The sequence below is a fragment of the Phragmites australis genome, chromosome 12 (assembly GCF_958298935.1).
Source record: "Phragmites australis chromosome 12, lpPhrAust1.1, whole genome shotgun sequence".
Taxonomy (NCBI): domain Eukaryota; kingdom Viridiplantae; phylum Streptophyta; class Magnoliopsida; order Poales; family Poaceae; genus Phragmites; species Phragmites australis.
The window spans coordinates 28,613,228-28,637,049 of record NC_084932.1 but is presented as its reverse complement, the minus strand read 5'-3'; the positions used below and the strand labels follow the sequence as shown (position 1 = coordinate 28,637,049).

Here is a 23,822-nt window from a genome sequence, read left to right as displayed (position 1 = left end):
GACAAAGCAGACTGTGCATCACTGTGGTGTGCTGTGCTGCGTTTGGTGGGAAGACCTCCAAATTAAAGAAAAAACTCTCTTTTTTTCTCTTATCTAAGGTTCAGGATACTAGTAGGATCTTTTTTCTAAACAGAATCGGATCATGGGATCACTATCCTATGAGATTTTTATTTTTAAAATTTATTTTATTTTTTATATTAAAAATATATTTATTAAGCATAAATAATTAAATATGAATCATCATTAAACATAGGTTTTGAAAATACAAACTAATAAAACATGTTCGATTAAACTGATATAACTTAGTTACTTATAGATATTACACGATTAAAGATATTGATGAAATATGTTGTTAGGATCGTAGGATCGGGATCGCTACTGATCTGGTAGGATCGTGTAGAATTTTCATCTAGAATCATGATACTATAAAGTTAAGATTCATGATAGGATCTTATGATTTTAAGATACAAATTGGGATCTAAAAACCTTGCTCTTATCTTAAAAAAGTAGACAATATATACTATGAATAAAGGGTCCTTGGTGGCTCCTTTTGTTCGTGGTCGGTCAAGCAGTGATCATTGTCCATTTCTTTAGAGTGACGGAATCAATTCATAATTTCATACTGGAGGGCTAATTGGATTACCCCGACAAGATAGTGAGAGCGCAAGTTTAGGATTATTGAAGGGTGAACCTAATTAGTTTTCTCTAATAAAAAGATATGTTAGCTCCTTCCAATTAATATACGTCAGCTAAAAGGAAAGAAACTATTATGCATGATTATCTTCCCTAAAATTATGCATGCATTAGGGTCTAAATAATCTTAGGGGACACCTACCATAAAAGAAACACCCAGCCCACTAATTTGGGCCTATGTGTTAATGTAATAAAATATTTGAATGTCCGAAATAAAATTGAACGTATCAAAACATTTTTTGTACTTAGAGAAAAACTAGCGGGTGGCCTGCGTAATTGCGTGGCTAGTATCAAGAATCTAACTAAGTATGTGTTGTATCGTTCTGGCTTTATCATCAATTTGTGGTTACCATATCATCGCTCTTATTTCTATCACTATTGCGTCTTCTTGATAGACATGTGTCCAAAGTTTTCATCTACAGGTATTATTATCATCTCTTTGCTCTATTTCGTGCAAAATCTACTCCACATACACTTATTCTTGTTTTTCTTTGTTATTCTGTCACCCTTCTAGTGTCGCAACCTTGAGCTATTAGTAATATGCGGCATACATCTTGCTCTGCTACCTAGCTAACGCGGTGACCTCGAGCTACGGGTCCAAGTATGGTGCAACGCTGCATGTATTCTTCCCTACCCATCCTCGTTCTCCACCGACATGCGCACGGATCACAAGGCTTCTCTTTTTCGTTATTGTAGAGTGGACATCGGCGTCGACTAGTGGAATTGTCAGCTCATCTATGTTGTTTGGGAGTGAGAGAGACTAGGTTAGCGGACACTTGATTTTCCTCTTATCGGGTCTTATCTTCTTTTATTTCATTTTACACCTCTAAGTATAAAGCTTTATTTTTTAAGAAAATTGCAAATATCCACTTACATTAATGAGGGTTTTTATTTACCCACTCATAAAAACTTTTGTTTCAATCCAACACCGGTAAATTTTAAGTTTTTTCATATATCCACTTGTCCCTTTGACCGTCTCAAGTGGGCACCACATGGCCATTGATCGCACCGTATGGACTCACTCAGCTCGTCCAGCGTGGCGTCTCGGCACGATGCAGCCTAATTTGGCTCAGCTCAGCTCCCTTTTGCTAATTTGGTTGCAGCCATTGCCGTTCCTTGGTAACAGACTGCTTTTCTCATTAAAACATTGAGGGTATAGGAACAGATTGCTTTTCTCATTAAAACATTTGAGGGTTTAGGCAGACGGGAAACCCTTGCATTGATTCAATTTTAGGGCACACGTACATATGCCTTTGCGCAAATAAGATCTGGAGCAATTGCTCTCGCCATGGAACACCTTATTCCTCTTTCTTGTGTATGTAGTTGCATCCGTGCTGTCCTCAAGCAGCTGCATGAACAGGGAAAGCAAAAGACATAAGAACATCAGTAAAGCTTAGCGGCCTGATCTACAATAAACAGATGGGATTGTTCCAGTCTTACCGATTTTATTAAAGAAGAAGATAGTTGATCTAATTTATAAGAGAAATTAGACCCGAAAACCTTAACAATTGCACGATTGATTAAGGGTCAACCGATGAAAAACCCAACAACATAAGCACCCAGGTAAATCAAAAGCCAATCACCACGACACATGGAAACAACATAAGTGGGGTCCAATCCGGGTCATCGTTGCCAAGCTCGACGTAACATCGACCGACCAGCTCTGACTTCCCAGAACAGACCTTAGCCACAGTCCCTAAGTCCTCACGCCCCTGTCAACAATCACCACTGAAAACCTGCTGCGTGTCATTGTTACCAAGCTCGTTGTACGACACGACACAGCAACTCTGACTTCATCGTAGGCCACAGACCACCCCGTGAAAAGAAGGCGTAGCACCAAAAGAACTGAGACCTCACCGATAATTTGCCCCTGCAGAGGCCCAGTGTGATCGCAACCATCACTGAGGAAGGCCCCGCAGCAACCATAGCCGATGAACACCAGGACACAGTGTGGGAACCTCCAAGGAGGGCGCGAAGCAGAAAATGCCACTGTCATCCGTCTAAAATATATGGTTTTCACCCAAGAAATCCCATCGCAGGGGGAGGGGGCCATCTTTGACAATGCCTACATTAAGGGGAGCGATGCTTGAGGGCGTCGCCGTCGTCGGCCCGGACCATATGCCGGGCTAGGCTTTCGCCCGTGGCACCCACCCCCACCCAGAGTCCTAATCATCGAGAGCGCATGCCATCGCGAAGCCTCTCCTCGCGACGAGGCTCCCTGCGCCGAATTGGAGAAATGGAGAAAAGGAGAAATCCGATAAGGGGAGGAGCCAACATGGCATCGAGAGGCCTAAAGAACTTGCAGCCGCGGACGAGGAAGGACGATATCGCGCCGGCTGCACCATGGAGGCGCCAGCCACCACCACCAGTGGACACGCAAGGGCCCCCAAGCAGCCATACGCACGAGGCCGCCACCAGTAACCAATAGCCCAGCTACCTCTAGTGCACAGTCGCCAGATGCGAGTCCGCCCACCTCCGATGCGCCCACCTACCGTCAATAAGGCAGAAATGACGCACCGAAGCCACCCGAAGACTGTCCCGACGGCGGCCACAGTATGTGGTGGGCCGCCGGCGGCACCACAGACCAAGGGAGCTGGGGAGCCACCACATAGCACATCACGGCCAAAACAACATAGCCAACTCCGACGGCATCGGCAGCAGGCGAGCACACCGGTGAGAAGCACGGTGCAGAGAGGCAACAACTAGGATGAAGGAGCGGCATCGACCTTAGGCGAGACTCGGTGTCGAGTGAGCGGAGGCGGCTACAACAACGACGGCCAACGTTGGCCAGCAATGGGCATCGACCGATGGAAGGGCACATTGGGCAGCTGCTGCGCACAGCCTAGTGGCAGCGCAACAGTGGTCGGGCGACGGGTGGCCGGGGATAGCGGCCGATAGTGTGGCAACAGCCAGCAACTGGGCGTAGGAAGGACCCGTCGCCGCCCCGGCTAGCCATTGACAGAGCTCGTCGTGCCGACATCGGATCCACGCCGCTGATGCCACGAGCCATGCCGATGCCAGATCCACCCGCGCTGACGCCAGATCCACATCATCGACTCCACGAGCCACACCAACACCGGATTCACGCCGCTGACGCCAAATCCTCAGGCCAATGCCATGAACTACCCGGCAAAAGACCGATCTGGGCGAGCAAAAGCTAGAAACACCCGCTCGTAATCAACTTGGGAGAGAAATGGAAGGAGAAAGAGGGGAGGGGGAGCTCACGATGGACATCACTTGGCACTGCCACTGCCACCGTCGCTGTCGTAGTGGGGATGGTTCCTGGCGGCTGCGACGACGTGTCACCCCTTGTGTCGCCCCATCAGGAGAGCAATACGGAACCTTGGATCTTGTGGAGGACCACCACCGCAGCCCCTATTTATCACCGTCAAGCGGCGTAGCTTGCCTTCACTTCTCCCTCCCTGGCATGGCACAAATTGATTGAGTTATGTGCGCTGCTGTCATCGTAGAAGGATAGAACACGCGCGTAAGGGGATGAGGCACACACACGCAGTCATAGCAGACAGAATGCGAATGTGTGCAACTGCCACAGATCGACGCTCGATCTCAACATTCAAAAGCACGCATGAAGGCGTGGACAGAGACAACACGACACACCACAAGATCCCACAGAGATCGGTAGCAGCACGTCTATGACGTGCCCCTAACAGAACCAAGGCACAACAACCACCACGACGACATAGATGAGAGGCACACCCCCCGCCAAGCTACAATGAAGGACCGAGACGGTGCCCAGTCTGACCAGACGAACCAGGTAGGGTGGAAAATGGATAGCAGATATCCGTATTATCTGATATTCCTATTCGGTCAAATGTAAATATGGTAAGAAAAATCCATATCCAATTGACACACGGATACGAATATGGATATATTCGAATTTGTTTCCCAAATATGAATATCGATATATCCGATCTATTTTTCCAGAAATGAATATGAATATGAACAATATCTGTATCTGAATATATACAAATAGTCCTATAAAATATAACTATGAGTAATATAAAGTTCTATTTTTTTATCTGGTTATCTTACTTAATTCTTTTAATCTATCTATTATTTTATGGTAAAAATTCAAAAATAGACAACATACTTGACCGTATTTACCGAAATAGACAACATGTTATCGTATTTATAAATTTAGCATGCGTATTCGGTACCTTATTTACCGAAAATGGTGAACAGTGATATATTCGGCACATCAAATACCAAATATGACACTATTCACCATTTTCGGCACCCGAGATACCAAATATCAACTGTATTTGGTACTCAATTGCCGAATATGATAAACAGTATCATATTAGGCAACTGAATTTCCGAATACAAACAGCCCCGGTCAACTCTTTTTTTTCATGAACAGTACCGCGTTTATTAAAATGCGTCTTCTCTCTGCTTCAAAACGGTGGTCTTCTGTTACTCTAAAAATTTTAAATTTTTTTTTACGTGTTCCATAATCCATGTGCAACCCATTTTAATTAGATTCACCAAAAAATCCTTTGTATATTTTAAACTAAAATTCTCCAAAAAAAAGCTAATTTTATAACTTCTAACCATTGTTAGTGCATCAAATAAATTCCCAAAAATCTGGGAAAATTCACTAATATTCCTCTTATGTGATGGAATAATTTCTAAAATTAGTTTGAACCCTAGGTTATATGATGAAAAAGTGAGTTCCTTTGTAATACTTCATTTATATGCATTTTTACCATTTCATGTGATATTCTTCTTTTAATTCAATTTGAATTTAAAAAAATTCAACTATCTCATTATTTTTATCCCGTTGACATGCTAACCTGTTAACTATATTTCTGAAGAACGGTAGGCGAGCTTGCGCGTCTCTTGAACGGTGCAAGCAGTAGTTGCTTAAAGTATGATTATATTTAAGCAGTAGTTCTTCAGAAATGTAGTTAACAGGTTAGCATGTTAACGGGATAAAAATAATGAGGTAGTTAGATTTTTTTAAAATTCAAATTGAATTAAAATAAGAATATCACATGAAATGATAAAAATACAAACAAATGGAGTATTACAAAGGAACTCACTTTTTCATCATATAACCTAGGGCTAAAAATAATTTTAAAAATTATTCCATCACATAAGAGGAATATTAGTGAATTTTTTCAGATTTTTGGGAATTTATTTGATGCACTAACAATGGTTAGAAGTTATAAAAGTAGCTTTTTTTTTTGGAGAATTTTAGTTTAAAATATACAAAGGATTTTTGGGTGAATCCAATTAAAATGGGTTGCACATGGATTATGGAACACTTACAAAAAATTTTAAAATTTTTGGAGTAACAGAAGACCACCGTTTTGAAGCAGAGAGAAGACGAAATTTAATAAACGCGGTACTGTTTATGGAAAAAAGAGTTGACGGGGTTTGTTTGTATTGGGAAGTTCAGTTGCCGAATAGAGTATCAAAAATGATGAATAGTATCATATTCGGTATTTGATGTGCTAATATATCACTGTTCATCATTTTCGGTAAATGAGTTACCGAATACGCATGTTAAATTTATAAATACGACAATATATTATCTATTTCGATAAATACGGTCAAATATGTTGTCTATTTTTGAATTTTTATTATTATTTTATTATTTATTACTTTGCTATGTATATTATAGCGATAAATATGACCCTTTAATCTCGCATCTAACTGTTTAAAATCATCTAAAGTTATATTATTATATTAAAAGTGGCTCTTTGTTTTAGGGTGGAGGATCATTTCATTAAGATAGTGTTTAGTTCACACGATGGTAATATAAATGTAAATGTAATCAGATTGCAGGGGGATCGGTGGTGCAATGGATGACTGCATCTTTTGTTTGGTTCCGTATCCCCAATGTATTCGGCACCAGGAAAGAAACACATGCATCATTGGTGTCGGTCAAGAAGAAGCGATTGCATCGGAGATAGAGAGGAACTCGTCCTGAGGGCGTCACCGCCTCCGCCCTCTAGGTCCTCCGCATGCTCCAGCCGCACTCGACCCCTAACCCCGCCGCCAGGGAGCTCCCCGCAGGGGAGGGGAGGGGAGGGGTGGGTGGTGCTCTGCTTCACCTCCTTCTGTCTCGTCACGGCACCTACGAGGAGTCGTGCCAGAGCCTTCAGTTGAGCTACGCGTCGAGCCTCGTGGTGCCGCTGTCAGATTCCGCCTCGGGCCGCACGGCTCTTCTCCATCAGATCTGGTGTTTTGCTGCTTCTTCTCCATCGAATCCGTCGCTGGATCTTGCGCTAGGACGAAGGATCGCACTCGGGTGAGCCATGATCCGCTCGATCCGATGCCCCAGCTTCGATTCGCCGCTGTCCGGTTTCGATCCGCCGCTATCCGGTTTCGATCCGCCTCGATTCGATCGGGATTGGGATCGGGCTCTTCTGCCGAGATCCGCCGTCGAGTGGAGGAGGAGGCTGCACGGCGGTCGCCGAGTAGTCGCTCGCTCGGGGAAGGAGGAGGCCGTGTGCCGGTCGCCAGGGAGCTCGCTCGCGCGGGTCAAGGCGGAGGTGGCGCACCAGTCACTGGAGTCGCTCGCGTAGGGCAAGGCAGAGGCGAGGGCGTGTAGCGTCCTTCGATCGGTGGTATCGTTTTGCGTTTGCGATGGGGTGGGAGCGGCATCAGACTTGTATAACGCTGGTATTCGATTCCCTATAATCCTATTATAGCTCAGCGGAAACAAACGTGGGTAATGGTATCGATTACCCTCCGTAATTGGGTTAAATTACAAAACCACGAACCAAACACTGTCTAAAATTAAGTTTCTTATGTTGAATTACCATCGTGCTCATATCAACTTAATTTTTTATTTTACAATTTGTCGTTAAAGCTATAGAATATTCGCATACAAGTGAACCTAGTACGTATTCGGATACGAATCTGTATTCGAATAATCTGATTTGTATTCGTATTCGAAGAAATTTGAATTCATATTCGTATTCATATTAAAATATGGATAACAATGTGAAAAGTAGACTATTCGATTCGTATCCGATCCGTTTCCACCCCAGCCACCAGGGGTCCAACATACGAAATCACGGGCCCAACACAGCCGCAAGCACAACACACAGGCGAGCAGCTGGAGGTTCACAAACCAAGATCGCCGAAGACCCAAGGTGAAAGAGGTGGTATATGGGAAAAAAAAGGAAAAGGAAGTTGCGGATATGCCCAAGAGAGAGAGAGAGAGTAGCCCCAAATATATCGTGCGTGCGAGTCCCAGAGAGGTCCATCGCCATCGCATCGAGCCAGTCGTGCCTGGCTAGGGCGGGAAGGCATGCGAGAGCCGCCATCGCCACCTCTCCTCCCCTCCCTTCTAGAAGCAATCGAGGGTTGATAGAGGTAGCCACTGAACAACCGGTGGACTGCTCGGTCCTTATGGACCTTGAAGCGATCCATTGGACTGGGAGCTCGAGAGTTTTTCCTTCTATTTTTTTTCCATTTTTCCTTTTCCATTTTTCTTGAAATTTCTTTAAATTTAAATTTGATTTTAAGGAAAAACCTCTCAAATTCCAACAATACATAGGATGTTGTAAATATATCCTCTCATCTAAGCTCCCCTCGAGAACGCCACTCCAAAGATTGACCTTGGGAAAATATCACTCTAATTAATAAGGTGATTGCTTTAGGGAATACCATTACTCCCCTCTTCTATTCTAATTGTATTTTTTTAAGACTAAAACCCAGTATGATCTGACCTTTTTGCCCATCTTTTGCACAGGCGCCATCCACCGCCGTTTTGGGTTGAGTCGGCCAAGCCTGACTCGGTCGTCTAAACCATAGCCCACCGGATGGGTGGAGGCGCCTCCAGTCCAGACCTCGACTCCAGATTAGCGATGGCGATGGTGGGCTACGAGGGCCGATGCAGCGGTGGGCGGGAGGTGCTGTACTGGCGAAGAAGTATGCCAAGTTGGGCTGCGAGGAGGGCATGGCGGTGGCGCTGCTCAGGGAGAATGGAGGCTTGCCGGGTTTAGCACCATGGAGATGGGGTACGATCAACGATGTTCAGTTGTGTCAGGAACCATAGCTACTCGTACATAAATTCGAGACCATGGAGCTAAGGTTGTGTTGGATAAATCACACTTGCAGTTGGAGATTCTATTCGTTTCTGCAAGGGCAGAAATGTCTTTCCACGTGGGTACTTTGGCTAAAAAAATACGAATGGTATTTCCCGAAGCAAACACCTAATTAGAGTGGTATTTCCCAAAGGCCGATATTTGAAGTGACATTCTCCGAACTGCCACTCTTTAGAGTGGTATTTAACGAAATTTCCTGACGGACTGGTGAGATTTAATAAATAGATGGAAATGCATGGTCGCTTGGTCAAGAATTTGCAGATCAGTTGAGTATGGACTATGGAGGGCTTAGGGACTAGGTGTTGATTGCACATATGTTGGATAGATTGACTAGGTGTTGTATTAGCAACCAACTCTATCTGTAACACAACCGATGTCCGTCGTCCCTCTACTTTATCCAGCAATTTCCGTGGCTATATATGGTGCCCACTGGCCACTGTGTCTTGTGTGTCTGCTTGCCTAATCCCTCTCTGATAAGACTACGTTCATCACGGATGCAATTTTAGTTGGATAATCCCTACCGCCCATGCAACAGATATATGTTATGGACATGATTTTTCAGGTTTATATGACGACAACCTTGTTGAGAGGATGAATAATAGCATGCAACTACTTATCCTAATTTATAATGATCAAGATATGGTGTTGCATGCTCACTACTATGAATACTTTAACATGTACAACTAATTCTACTATATGAGTAGGAAATAGTAATAGATAAAGTTTTTGCATAATGTCGTATATGTGAAAGCCCGAAGATTAGGAATGCCTCTAGCGTTTCAACTAAATATGCATCAATTTTGTGGAAGAATATGTGTGCATCTGATAAGGCACCTTAAACTTGGAAAGACATGAAAATACTTATAAAAGAAAGATTTGTCCCTCAATCTTATACATCTATTTGTAAACAAGAAGTACATTATTTGGTGGAGCAACCCTTTGCTCTACCTCCACTTTTGCCTAACATTTTGCATGAAAATGTGAACAACCAAGAGAAGGAAAATGAGAAAAAGAGCATGTAGGAAGAGGAGAATGTTGTTGCGTCATGCATGCTTCAAGAACATACCAATGATAATGTACCTATATCAACTAAGAAAGAGAACCAATGTAATGAAAAATATGCTACCCTTACATTGTGTGAGAATTATTTTGATGTGTTGAAAATGGCCACTACTCACGCTATTGTAGAGCAAATATTAGTGAAACACATTATTGATTTATCTTTGCCACAAGATGATTTACCTATTCCTTGTGATAAAGAGGAGTTGCATGATAATGCTTCACTTAAATCTATACCATAACTAATGAATGAACATGTTACTTTTATTTTGGAACCACGTACTTGTGTGGAAAATAAACATGTCCTTCACATTGCTAGTAAAAAAGATGAGCTAAAATTGTTGTCTTCTTTAAATACTTTGGGTTTTATTGAATTTTATGTTCTGCATGTCTCACTAGTTTAGAGGAGAGAGAATTTTGGCCCATTCTGATTTGCCATGGTTAACTAGAAATATTTTTAATGATAAAGGAGAGTATAAAGTGCATCGAGTGTATATTGTTCAAATCTAAAATCTCCTTTTATTAAGCAACAATATGATCAACTAGAGCGTTGTAATAGAACTAATCATGTCATGTTAAGTTCTCCTAAGTTTGTTTTAAAGCAACAAGATCAGTCATAAGAAGATGAACATTGTTAGTTGTTATACCATGCACTAAAACTATTCCACGTTCCTCGGAAAAGAAGAACAAATTTTCATCTTATATGCATTTGTTAAAGTCGAGGATGATTTATTGTCAACAAGTGAAGTATGATAAGGCCACGTTCATCACGGTTGCAACTATAGTTGGACAATCCATACACCCTATATATACGTAGCAGGTATATTTTTCTAGGGTGACATGGAAAAAAGACCGGTTTGGTGGAGGTGGAGAAGGGATGCTGCTTCCCGTCATTTCATTTCCATGCTGGGTGTGCCTCCAATCCGTCTAAGAACGCTGCTGCATGCCTAAACGTTTTTCATTTTTGTTTTTGCGAGATGTCACTGGCAACGGACCCACCGAGAGAAAAGGTCCGTATACGCAAAGCTTCCATTGGCCAGTGAACGTCTCGGATTCACATAAAAATAGAAAAATAGATAATACATAACTGTATTTATCAAAATAGATAATATATCGATATATTTATAAATCTAGCATCTGTATTCGGTATTTCAAACACCGAAAACTTGATTTCGGAACCCGAGGCACTGAAAATGGGTTGATGTCAGCACTGCCGTGTGCTGGTTTCGTCGCTCACGTCGCGCATTATCATGTATCATTTCGTGTGCACGGCCAGCGCCACTAGCCCTCTTTAGGAATTTTTATATAACTTTTGTATATAGCAATTTGAAAAATATTATACATTCATTCGATAAAAAATATAAGGGACTAACCGTCCTCTCAGATTTTTCAAATTGCCGTATATGCTTCACAGAATGGTTCATTTTATCCTTAGTTTTAGTTCGATGTATTTTATCGATATTTATTTATTTAGTTGATGTAAAATTATGTGAGTTATTTTTTATAAAGTAACGTTGGGAGGATATAAAATCTAATTTATCGAATAATAATAGTTGTGAAGCATAATTATCATATTATCCGGCACGGAGGTTACATACGTTGATAAACATTACACAAGTCATGTGATTTTTTGTCGCTGCGCGAATGAACCCTAAACATAAAGATACGATGATAACAAATGTTGGCATATACGGTACGTCCAAAAACTAATCTAATAGCGTGCCGCTGTTAAACCTAATATGCTTTAGAGAATGAAAATAGGTTGGGTTACAATAGATACTCTCTACTGAGTGCACCTATGATATTTTCCCTTTCACAGGGCATCGGGACCCTTCGCCTTAGCGCAACGGGCCCTCCCCTGCTTCCTTTTCCTCTCTGCTTCGCGTGCTTCAGCCGCAGCGTAATCCTTCGTTGCCTTCCTCATGCGCTCATCCTCCTGACGCTTCAGCCGTAATTCCTCCTGCTTTTGCTCGTACTCCCGGTGTTCGTAAGCTTCCCTCCTCCATCACATGCTCATGTCGATCCACAGCTTCTGGTGCTTATTTTGCTCCATGTCCATCCATTGCATGAAGTCACAGATAGGTGGAGGAGACTGGACAAATGAAACAAGAGGGGAGATTAGTAATACAGTGCATGAAATCGTACAAAAAAGTGCCACATGAGTGATATACGTTGCTATACCGGTGGGTACTCATACGATCCATGTTGAGGCTTATCGTACTGGTTGTTGGAACATATGAATAAGCATAGGTCATAGTGTAGGAGATGTTTTAGAACTCGCAAAGCCTACAAAAGTCATAACAGAAGCACATCGATTGTTCGACCCTTTGGGGGATGAAAATCCCCTAATATTTCTTGGGTGGGTTTGGTGGAGCTGAGGAAGACATTGCAGTTGAGAGAGCTGAGTAATGAGTGGTCTATCTATGGATGAGGGTGGGATTATTTATGTTGGCTGGGGGCTGATGTATGGACTGAGTATATGAGCTTCGCTAGGGGCTGGAGCATAGGATTCACTATAAAAGCTAAAAAAGTTGTGACATTGATACTTGGCAAAGATTCCCTGTGAAAGCTATTGCTTGGTGTGGTCATTTTACTGTGTAAAAGTTCAGGAATGAGTTATTGCTGCCTCTATATGGAGGCATAGAATCCTACGAAAGTATTTGCTATGAAAACTGTTGATTTTGAGTGGGTGTAGAAATAACATCTGCCTCTATATGCCAGATTCTAAGTAATGCTTTTCATATGTTAAAAAGAATTGTGCTTGAATAGTTCGTTAATATAATAAACTAACTATCACATTGATTAGATATAAAGTTCACAAATAGTTTGTAACATAGTATGTTAATATAAGACACTAACTATATACTAATCGAACTGAACTAATGAAATGGAAAGGTAAATAAAATAAATAATCCTGCTTGGTATTTGCATAGTTTATAGTGCATAGATGTTGAATACATAGATCATCTCAAGATGACGGAGGGAAGTGGTGACACAAATTAGCAAAAAAATACCAGTTGTGCCAGTCAATGCTATCAGAGTAAGATGTTTGTCGTTTCTGAGATGATAATGAGAAGTTGTAAGGATAGGTATCAGCAAATATGTCATCATTTTTAGGGTCATTGTGGTATGAAATCGTCGTCGTCATCTTGAGCTATCACAGTAGTAGCATGTCCTATTTCCTTATCGGTTGTACGCCATCTTGATGTGGTGCGTGAACATCCTTTTGCAGTGATCCTTAAACATTCTACTATATTGCTGATGGAACATCGAGGCATTGGGGGTATGAAATCATCATCCTCATCATTTTCTGGATGAGTAGTAGAAGGCGCCCCTGAACCCCTTAGGTTCGCTGATCATTGTCATCTTCTACGTGAACCAAGCATGACACCCCGTCGAAGAGCATATACATCACCAAGAAGTTTGTGATGTCTTTGTTGATCAACTGTGTGTCTTCCGGGGATGTATAGTGCAAAAGAGGAGCATTCGAATCAATAAACAAAATAAGTAGGATGAGCATATAGGAAATTACGAACCTGAATATGAGATACATATTGGTCTGGCAATATCACTATCATTTTTTGCCTCAAAAAAACCTAGAACAGAAGGATGGTTGGCCAGTTCACATACCCTGAGATACATTTGACGTTGCTCATGTAAGAGGACTCTAAGGTCCTCGGTGGTTACATATTGGAGCAAAGCGGTTAACGCAGAACAGAAATGTCTTGCATACAATTTTACCACGGTTTGGATTAGATTGTTCTCCTTTAAGGGATCATCCTTCCCTTCACGCACAACCTGTAAGGAGGTATTAAGTGCTATATGGATCATTGTAGGTGTCTATGAAAAACCTGTACTTGAAGATCTCACCATAGATTTATTGATCATTCACTGTAACATTATGGCTCTGCACCAAAACACTAGTCCCTAATTTTTTAAGAAGCATTAATCAAGCATTAAATATCATAATTAATATGTAATAAAGTTTAATAAATAACTAACAAATAAAGTTATGTGCCAGAACTATTTGATAAATATTACATAAATTAAAAATAATTAAATTAACAATACAATGAATAATATATAATAGGAATGACTACGATAATAAAGTCAATAATAAATGTGTCATTAACAAGTACAAGTGCACCGAACAACTGCACTGACGACTCAACAACGATGACACCACACACAATCCACAGGAGTGTAAGTGTCTGGTAGGTGTGTAACCCTTATCCCAGCGGCGTGCGCTGGTCCCTGTCACGTGTTCCCTTACTTGTCATTATCATCATCCTGACCTATAGGACTCCACCGAACATGTATCCAGCTCCGCTAACTCTGCTCTGCATGTTCCATGGAGAAGTATTCTCATACAGTAGTGTGAAATCCCCTAGAACGTGCTCCGATGAAGTCCGGTGTGCCAAAGGCTCGCCCTGTTGGTACCACTGTGAACCCCTAGGTGCATCGGGATATTAGGGGTACTGTGCGTTGAGAAGCTCGATGAAGCTAGCGGCTTGCATTACAGCAGCCCAGTTAAAATCATGCGTGCCGCTCCAGTCAGACGTCTGCCACGTGCAGTCATGACATCCTCGTGACAAGTCAATACTCCAAGCGGAGGTATCAGCGTAGTCTGAGGAGGCTGTGTCCACTACTGAACCTATAAATCCAGTGTACACCGTTTAGGCGCAGGAGCCTGTGTAAGGCTTGTGCCTTTTCTGTGAAAGCTTGTGCCTTTTCTAACTCAAGTGCTCATGTGAAAGCTTGTGCCTTTTCTAACTCAGGCCACAAGCGGTTGCCTTTTTCTGAATGGAGAAAAGAAAAGGGGAGGATGAGTGGGGCAGTGATGAGGGGAAGAACATTTTATAAGACTTTTCATCGAAAGATCCTTACGAGATTTTGATTCATACCGTCATTCTCTGATTCAATAGCTGGTATGTGCAACTGAGAGAAAGAAAAATAACATGTGATATACATAAGAGAATATCTTTCTGTGAGATTGGATCTCATATAATTTTCTTTAGTGGTGAGGGACGTAATGACGAGGCGAGGGGCTGCAAGAAAACCCTCAATCCCCAACGGGCAGCACCGTTTCGTCACCTACCTCCCGACTCCACAAGCGACGACGGCGACTAGTTCCGTTGCCGCCTAGCTTGGGACAGCCACTCGCTGGGCTCTTGGGCGACCTTCAACCGGGTTCGCCACCTGATTCCGCCGGACCAGCAGCGCCTTATCTTTGCTGGCAACAAGCTCGAGGATGGGCGCAAAGTTGCTGATTACAATATTCAGGAGGAGTCTATCCTACACCTTGTCCTGCGTCTTGGTGGTCCTTGTAAAATTTGTGGTTACAGGTATATTTACGTGAAGACGCTCGCTGACAAGGTCATCACCCTCGAGGTGGAGCCAACAGACACGATCAACAATGTCAGGGAAAAGATTCGTGGACACCAGAGGCTCGTCTTTGCTGGCAAGCAGCTTGAGGATGGACGGACACTTGCAGATTACGAAATCCAGAACGAGTCCACCCTGCACCTTGGCTTCGGCATGCAGATTTTCGTGAAGACCAACACTGGTAAGACCATCACCTTGCAGGTAGAGCCATCTGACACGATCAGCAGTGTCAAGGCCAAGATACGGGACCAGCAGGGGATCATCTTTGATGACAAGCAGCTAAACGGGCAGGGCAGGGCAAACTTGCCGATTACAACATTCAGAATGAGTCCACCCTGCACCTTGACCTCTGCCCGCATGGTGGCATGCAGGTTTCCGTGAAGGCTCTCCCCAGCAAGACCATCAAGCTCAAGTTAAAGCCATCTGACAAGATTGGCGATGTGAAGGCAATGATTCAGGACCAGCAGAGGCTCATCTTTGACGGCAAGCAGCTTGAGGATGGGCGGACACTTGCCGATTACGATATCCAGAAAGAGTCCACCCTGCACCTTCACTTTGGCATGCAGATTTTTGTGAAGACATTCACCGGCCAGACCATCGCTCTCGAGGTAGAGCCATCTGACACGATCAACAATATTAAGGAAAAGATTCAGGGCCAGCAGATTCTCGCCTTCGATGGCAAGGAGCTTGAGGATGGGCGGACACTTGAGGATTACGACATCCTGAAAGACTCCACACTACACCTTGACCTCTGCCTGCATGACAGCAATGCAAATCTTTGTGAAGATGCTGGCAGGCAGGATCGTCTCCCTCGAGGTCGAGTCCTTTGATACGATTGACAACGTGAAGGCCAGGATCCTATATAAGGTGGCCATTCCCCCGCGATCGGCGCCTCATCTTTGCCTGCAAGCCGCTTGAGGGCTCCTGTTCCCTGTTCGGTTACAGCATCCAGAACTAATCTACCCTCCACCTTCAACTCCGCCTCCCGTGAGCAATGTCTTGTTTTTGTCGTATGCCAACTCTGTATGCTTTGTGTGCATGTGACTATCAAGTGAGACTATTCTGGTATCTATCTTCGTAAATAGTAAGAACACGTGGTTGTGAACGCTCTATCTTAGAACTGTGCATGCTTAGATTCCTTGACGCTTGAGTCTTTGTCGTTTGATGCTCTAGTTATATGTTTGCTCTTAGTCGCACCTTGTACTGATCTGATTTGCCGGCTATTAATATTCTGCAGAGGTGCACCCGATGTGAAGTACATCTTAGATCGTACCAAGATGCTATCTTCTTTTATTGGTACTAAGACCAACTCCAACCGAAACGCTATCCTTTCCGTAAAATACTGTAGCATCTGTTTTGCTGCTCGAAGGAAGTTATATCGGCTTCCAATGGAGACTCCAAATCAGCTTTTTGGCTGCTGCAGTGATACGGCTGGAATGGAGCGGACGGCAAATTTGTAGTGTACTGCAGCAAGTCTCAAATAGGGTGGCTATTGAAGATAGAAAAATAGGAGATATTTTAATAGTATTAGAGAATGTTGTAATAATATCATAGAGGATAAAATTTTAGAGTTTCTGTTGGAGGTAGCTTAAGAAGCTATCTGATGTTATACTTGCATGTTTTTTTTTTAATTTTTGATGGGAAATATACATGCGCCTTTAGATGCTCGAATGATAAGAAAAGGCGGTGGTGGGTATTTATAGATCTTTTTCTCAAATACGCAAAAACTACATATCTTTGTATCAAGAAGATAAGTAATCAAGGACCCTTATTACAATGTTTGTCATTCAAGAATGAGCGCATGGCATCAGGCCCTATTGCGAGGAGCAAATCATTGCACATGCACCCTAAGATCAATTCGCCACGCACTTCTAATCAGGAAAGAACTTGATTAAGTGTCTCCCTAATTTGATTAATTACCTAATTAGGCACCTCCGTGCGTGAGAGCGCACCCTTCGCGCTGACAATGTCGTGCCTGAACCTTCCATCACGCCTCGCCTCCTCCACACCGTCTCCCTATTGATATTCATCTCTACAAACACTCATCCGTAAAGTATTTTTTGTGATCTATTTTTTGCCAAAACAAAAGGCTAGCACATGATGTTGAGAAACTACAGATCTGAACACATATGAATTTGCACAAAAAAAGGGTAGATCTTAACATAAATTTGCCTATATATCTGAACATATGAACATATCATCTCTACTATTCTGAAAATAGAAAAATGTTGCAAGTTTTTATCTGTGGTGCTATGCATTACATACGAATATGGGAACCTTGAAACACAACACATGAGTACGTCACCAAATTCAAAATGGTTGTAGCACAGTTTTACTATCACATGAGCACAAGATCACATACCTTTACAACACAGAGAACTAGAAGTAAAAAAAAAACACCCAAACACACATAAGATTTATCGATGCACAGGTCACACATAGATGAGCACACATTATGACGACCATCAATATAGTTGACATAATTTTGCACAATACATCATCTCACATGAGCAGACATTTATTTCTCCTAGAATGTATGCACATTAAGCATCAAATTGACCATTTGAGTGCCTGGAGTGCAAAACGAACAAAGGGTATAAGAAATTATGTTTGCGTTGTACTTACTTATTCAATTACATTCGGTTACACATTTAGCAAGTTTATACTTGGTTTATAAATTTTTGCTTCTCCAGATAGATAAGTAGCTTGATTGAATAATTAGATTTACTTGACAACGAACTAGATTTGCCTGACAGTGAGCATATAAAGGACTCAACAGTAGAATTACTTTACTGGTTGTTGCTTCGCATGAAACACAAGTATTGTCCTAAAAAAAAAATTAAGAAGCATACATGATTCAAGAATTTTGTAGCATATCATTTCATAGAAATGCACAATGTTATAGTATTGAATGATTAGCAAAAAAAATTAAAAAGGCAAATATGTGAGTATTTGGTGAGGTCAGCTGGCAATACACTTGTTCCTGTTATCAGCAACCCTCCCAACCCAATATTTTCTATTATCTTTCACTGCTCAGGTGGCACTATTTTGTACAATATAACCAACCTGGCTGGTGATGCTCTATTTCTAGCACCCTAAATTAAAATAAGGAAGAGTAATAATAAATTAAACTAAATGGTTTGCTAAAGAAAATAAAACTGCATAATCAGTGTGCATGCATCATCATATGGTCACTGAACTGCATAATGAATAAATAAAACTGCATAGTTATTTTGAAAAAATGCTTCTAGATTTCATAAAAGTTGTTTTACCATATTTTCAAAAAAATGCACCTTGAACACCGTGTTCGAGAAGCATAAGTTTACATTCTTGTACACATTTTTTTTCACGAATTTTGTGCTTACAAGTCTACAAAATTTTGCTTCTCTTAAATAGTTAAGTTGCCTGATTGGATCACTAGGTTTGCTCTGACAGATAGCATATCAGTAGCCTATGTGAATTTCAAACACTAAAAGTTTGTGCATATCAGTTTACAAAAGTTTGCTTCTTTGAAACAGTTAATTAGCCTATGTGAATTACTTAGATTTACCTGACAGATAACATATTAAAAAAAATTGAACACTGAAAATCACCTCAACAGTTAACCTTGGAACTGCATAATTAATTAGTGTGCACACATCAATATGTGAGTGCTAAACTGCATAAAAGGACAAATAAAACTGCATAACAATTTTTCAAACAATTACACCTTAATGGTTTTAACATGACCAGTGGTTGCATAGATAAAACCGAATGTAGTACATATCTATCTGGTAGGAAGAAAATAGTTTATTAAGAAAAAGTTGTAGATACCCTATTCTTCCGCCTGCCAGGACAATTGCTACGTGATGTTGATGCAACATCTTTTTTCTTATTCGACCTTGCCATTATCTAAACTACAGAAACCAAAAAACACATAAATGAAAAAAAATCAGTAACACATAAGTGAAAACTAAATGGAGTAAACAATGAATTAATATGAAAAAGAATGGTTGTATGTGTTACACAAAAATATGTTCATTACAAAAGTACTTGTACCCCCTAGATCAACAATGCCTAAGTAATGTACATGAAATTGTATTAAAAAAACTAAGCATGTGAAAAAGCAATCTGGTATACGCTTTGTGGTAGTATAAGCATTTTTATGCATTCATTTACATTATACAAAAAGCGATCAGAGTGAATTAATGCATATCTGCATTTCGCATTTCACAAGTGAAAAAAATTACCGAATAAATTTTTTCATGTTATCAGCAAGGAAGGGCTAATCAACTGGGCAGAGGTGCTATTGGCATTATTCACTCTTGTGCAGCTGTGCATCAATTTTTTTCCTTGTACGGTGGAAAACTCGTTGCTAAGGGGAATGAGATAATAGTAAACAAAGGAACTGCTGGTGGTATGTTTTTGGTACTGCGTGTGCTGCTGCAATAAATACCAATTTCAGGGTATTTCAATGGAGCACAGGCTTGCAGGTTATAACAAATTGCTTAAGTCTGAATCATGGGTGCATATGCTGGTTACTAAGCTTTTTGAATGCAAGAGTTGCATCACTGATCATACAAATTTCTGAATAAGACTATGGTACTGCATAGCATGGTGATTGCACTTGAGGATGAGGTGGTAAGGGAGGAATGCTTTATTATGATTCACCCTTTCCACACCCGTCAGAAAAGGATCTAATCGCCCAAAACCAATTGAATCAAATACCAGGCAAATTCGAAAACACTTGGAACGCGATCTAAAATGGTGGAGCCGCAGGAGCAAGGGCTAGGCACAAGTTGGAGAAGGATCTAGTTACCTCAGTTCGGTGCCATGGAGCCCAAACTGCCACCACCCTGCTCTCCCAAGTCATCCCTGCCTCAACCACACAGGGAGCTACATGGCCACGACGATGAAGAGCTCAACCCCACGCCGAGGAGCTCGATAAGGCACGGAGGAGCCCAACCCCGATGATGAGGAGCTCGATCCCGCGCGAAGAAGCCCGACCCCAAGCTCGATCCTAACGACAACGAGCTCGGATCCCATCGGGGGTGAGTGTTGGGGGGTTGGGAGAGGAAGTTAGTTTCTAACTCCGGATATGAAGAGCAGCTGGATGGCGTGGAAGTGGACACTACGGACGAGATTGTCATGCTTGTCGTCGTCGAGCAGGGGTTGCTCCTCACCGGACCCCCCACCGCCATGGCACCACGTAGTTGTCCTTGCTTGACCTCATGTCGCCGCCCCACCGGATGCCCCTCGTCGGGCCTCACACCGCTGCCCCTCGTGGCGTAGGAGCCCTGCCTGAGCGGCAGCGGGTGCCTCGCGCGTCAACACATTCCATAGCGGGGGGAAGGGGGAAGCAGCACGGCGTGAGCCCCTCGGTGGCATGGATCTAGGGCGGGGAGGAGTAGCACGACACGAGGTGCTGGGGGGGGCGGGGTGGGGGGAGAGAAGGAGGGGCAGAAGAATGAGTGGAGAGGATCATATGGATAAGGTTCATGGGGAGTTGCTTCTCACGCTGGGTAGCAGTCTGAGCATGCGTCTCAGCGAGCAAACGGATGCACACTCGGAAACAAGTCTTTACCTTATTTTAGTACATAGATGATAGTATTTTTCTAGCTGGCAGCATGTACATGGCATCTAGTTCACTCAATTGTCTTTTTTTGTTTGATAATGAACTAATTGTCTGAAAGCCCTCTTTAAATTCATCTACAGATGCCATAATGTGCAAGAGCCATCCTAAATTCATGTACAGATAGAAATATAGTCCCTACATCCATGCTTGGGTTCTCCCTATTATAGTGTATCACAGGGTATTCAAAGTCCTCATATGCTCTCACCCTATCTTCATCCTCCTCATCCTTCTGTAGTATACTAGGTGGTAATGTAGGGTCAGGTTGTACAGTAGGAGCTACAGGTGGTGCAACCTGAGCTGATTCTATAGGTACCACAACAGCAACATGTGGAACAATAGCACCATTTCCTACAACAGGAACATGTGCTTCACTATCTGAGTACATGCCCTCATCATCTAGACCTACATGACCATCCTCCATGCCACCCTCTGGACTCCCAGGAACCTTCTTCACTTTGGAACTGTTGGGTTCACTGGATTTGCTTTGCTTTCATGGTTTACTAGCTTCAACTCGTTGACTGGCCACATCAATTTGGCTTGGCTGAACCAAGCTAGGAGTAGGAGCCATCGATCCCACATGCCAAATGGTAACATCTACTGTCTTATCACTAGAGTGGATGTCAAACATGTGCATCAGGTCAGCATCACTGTTAACATTGCATAATACTTTCTGCACACTATCAAAGTATTGCATGCTAGCAGCACAGGTTACTCCCTAAGGCCACTTGCCCCATATTTCCTCATAAGATTATTGCGATTTGTCAAATCTCTGTCTACCTCATGCTCGATCAAGAAAAAAGCTATAATCAGCCCTATCACAAGGACACACAACAATATCTAACAAAGTGACTCCATGGATGGCATCTAGCATAGGGGAATCTTGAATACATACCGTTCCGGTAGCGCCTCCCTTCTCATCTTCATGACGCCATGACTCCTCGAATTTGGGGGCAATTTTCCCATGCTCGATTCCTTACTAGTTGCATGGGAGGCAGGCAGGTAGCAAGGTCTCACCACAGTCTCATGTCACGCCATGGAGCTCACTGGCACCGCGCTCCAGGGTGGCCTGCCTCGGGGGTGGGTTCACGGAGGAGGGGCACCTCAGGTCAAAGAAGCCATGACACCGAGGAAGGCAGCGGTGGAGGCAGTGGTGAGGGACCTAGCCATGGGGATCACCGCTGGGGGCGCTCGATTCGGGGGTGATTCAGGTGGACGGTGGATGAGGGGATGAAATTTCTAGGGTTTACAGCTTGGGTGCAGTTCGGCAGAGGCTCTGCTCGATGGCGTCGATGGGGTGCAAAGAGGAAAAGAAAGATATTGTATGTGCCAGGCCCTCTTTCATAGGCACAGCTGTAGTGAACATAGCCCTCTTAGGGCATGTATGTGATTTTGGTGATTAATGATAACATAGTCAATGGGACTAACATGTTTATCAAGTATATACTTTAGTAGGTCTCTGTCGGTGACATGGGAACCAGGGGTCCCCGAGTCTCGAGGCCAGTACAGCAGAGTGCCACGTGGTGCCATCCCTCGGGGAATATCTCCCTGTGGTCCGAGAAGACCTAGTTCCGGGAGGGGTGCTTGGGGCTATGTAGAGTGGTCCCCGAGTACCCGAGTTCCCCGAAGACCCGATAAGGCAGTTTCAGGAGAAGGCACTCGGGGCTATGTACAGTGGTCCCCGAGTACCCGAGTTCCCCGTGGACTCGAGAATGGCAAGTTTCGGGAGAAGGGCGCTTGGGGCCATGAATAGTGGTCCCCGAGCACCCACAGTTCCTCGAGGATCCGAGCAAAGACATATCCGGGAGAGGGCACTCAGGGCCATGAACAGTGGTCCCCGAGCACCCACAGTTCCCCGAGGACTTGAGAAGCCCCTTGCCGGTGGACCCCACAAGGGCTTAGCGGTGAGGTGTCAATTGGTGAGAGGCCCAATGCTGCATTTAAGAGAAAGCGTGGCCTGTCACTTCCAACCACTCTCCCCATCGCCTGCTATCAGTCCCTGCCACTGCCTGGCAGGGAGGCGTGGGGACATTTAATGCGGCGGGTCCCATCACGCGTCATCCGGCGCGTCTTGGGATGTCGTCGCCGGGCTCGAGGCATATCGCTTGCCGCTCTGCTGTGTCAGGCCTGCTCTGACCGGGCGGGCACGCGGTGTTGCTCGGTGGCTGCCCAGTGGGCCCTCCCTGCTGCACTCGCTGAAAAGCGACATGATGACGACAGGACCGGACGGGGGCGCATTTTTAACCCCCCGTAACGTCAAGCTGCAGCCCATGATGATTGCTTTCTATTTATGGTGCCTTGGGACTCGTGCCCTCCTTTCTGGGCACGCCATGCCGCCCCGACGGGGTATAAGAAGGGGAGCGCACCCCAGAGAACAACGGAAGCTTTAGAGGTCGACCAAGTCTTACAAGTCTGGAAGGTTGAACAAGTTCAAGAGGCTTGATAGACCAAGACGAAGACAGTATTCCCGGAGCTCTAGACTTAGACAGAAATCCTTGTAAAGCAAGAGATCCACATAAAGGCATTCCCAGAGCATTTATAGCATACACACAGGAGTAGGGTATTACGCTCCGTGCGGTCCGAACCTGTCTAAATCCCTCGAGCATTTATTTCCTCTAGCATCCGATCATCCATCCCGCTTGCATCTCATTTACTCTCATTAATTCACGTACGAGGTAGATTCAGAACCATCCCCCGGTCGAATCTCAAAGGGGGTCCCTCCAGATCCCCGCTTGTAGAGTTCATCCTCTGACAGTCTCATTGATGCAACACATGAAGAAGCCACCGAAGCCGGGACAAAGATTAGATTGAATTGGACGAGTTCTGCAAAAACTCTACATGCCGGAGGGTCCGACGCTGAAGCAGTTGAACACGCTGTAGTATTTGTTACAGAACAAGGCTACATGCTGGACAAATACACAGTAAAGAGAACTGGCTCGGTTGGCTCAAGTCTACACACCGGATGGTCTGATAGTGGAGTTCAAGGTAAC

General features: G+C 43.5%; 1 long non-coding RNA gene and 2 pseudogenes across 1 annotated transcript; 2 read left to right on the top strand and 1 right to left on the bottom strand.

Annotated features, from left to right (window-relative positions):
- The first annotated feature begins 8,563 nt into the window (after positions 1–8,563).
- LOC133886485 (polyubiquitin-like) lies at positions 8,564–15,490 on the top strand (annotated as a pseudogene).
- On the top strand, positions 15,425–16,465 carry LOC133886775 (uncharacterized; annotated as a pseudogene).
- Positions 16,466–16,895: 430 nt separating this feature from the next.
- Positions 16,896–20,750, bottom strand: LOC133887045 (uncharacterized). Its single transcript, XR_009903505.1, has 2 exons — positions 20,020–20,750; positions 16,896–19,117 (listed from the first exon to the last, which is right to left on the bottom strand). It is a non-coding gene; the product is annotated as an uncharacterized LOC133887045 (long non-coding RNA).
- Positions 20,751–23,822: the final 3,072 nt, after the last annotated feature.